We start from the raw sequence: 1,377 nt of genomic DNA, 5'->3' as shown, positions 1-1,377 counted from the left end.
CGGGTTGGGGAGGGAGGGAGGGCTGTAAAGCGGCGGCCGTGACAGGGCGGTGGCTCCGAGGGCCCCGTGTGGACTCATCCTGCGACTGCGAGTGGAAAGGGGATGGCCATTGTCTCCCCTGCCCTAAGGGACTGTCGTCCTCTGCCCTGCGTGCGTAGAGCAAAAGCAAACTAGCGACCTGCGTTGGAGGGACCAGACGTGGAGACCAGCAGCCAGTGGGCTGCGTGGGGGCCGCGAAACTGTCCTTCCAGGGCCCGGCCCTGCTGCAGGCTCCGCACCTGCTGCGAGGAGTCCGATGCTGCTGGTGAAGTGGATGGTGTGAGAGACACTTACACCTTCATGAGTTGTCAGACAGCATGAGAGCTGCCTGTCGCAGGGCGGGACCCACGGTTACCAAGGACGCCCCCCAAATAAGGTCGTGGGTGTACTTTTCACTCCCCAAAGCTTGGGTCTGCGGCTGCATTTCTCAGTCTGTGTGTCCATGTGAGGGCCTTAGGTGTTAAGTATTGCAGTGAACTTATTTGATGCAAACAAGTGGCTCGCGTTGGAGGGACCAGATATAGAGACAAGCAGCCACTGGGATATTCGTCTTTCTCAGTTTGGCTTATTTCACTTAGCATAATATTTTCCAGGTCCATCCATGCTGTCCCAAAGGGTAAGAGATCCCTCTTTTGTTACAGCTGCATAGTACTCCATAGTGTAAATGTCCCACAGCATTTTTATCCATTTATCTACTGATGGGCACTTGGGCTGTTTCTTTTTTTTTTTTTTTAATATATTTTATTGGTTTTTTACAGAGAGGAAGGGAGAGGGATAGAGAGTCAGAAACATCGATGAGGGAGAAACATTGATCAGCTGCCTCCTGCACACCCCCCACTGGGGATGTGCCCACAACCAAGGTACATGCCCTTGACCGGAATCGAACCTGGGACCCCTCAGTCCGCAGGCCAACACTCTATCCACCGAGCCAAACCAGCCAGGGCTGGGCTGTTTCCAAATCTTAGATATTGTAAATTACTCTGCTATGAACATAGGGGTGCATATATTCATTCTGATTGGTATCTTGGAGTTTTAAGGATATATTCCCTGAAGTGGGATCGTTGGGTCAAACAGGAGTTTGTTCTTATCTTAATACTAGTGGCCCCGTGCACGAAATTTGGGGTGTCCCTCAGCCTGGCCTGCACCCTCTTCAATCTGGGACCCCTCGGGGGATGTCCAACTGCCAGTTTAGGCCTCTCGCAATCCGGGACCACTGGCTCGTAACCACTCACCTGCCTGCCTGATCACCCCTAACCACTCTGCCTACTGGCCTGCTCGCCCCCCAACTGCCCCCCCACCAGCCTTCTCACCCCCAACTGCCCCCCCACAGGCAGCCTG

Source organism: Myotis brandtii, unplaced genomic scaffold (assembly GCF_000412655.1).
Source record: "Myotis brandtii unplaced genomic scaffold, ASM41265v1 scaffold79, whole genome shotgun sequence".
Classification (NCBI taxonomy): Eukaryota; Metazoa; Chordata; class Mammalia; order Chiroptera; family Vespertilionidae; genus Myotis; species Myotis brandtii.
This window is presented reverse-complemented; position numbering follows the sequence as displayed.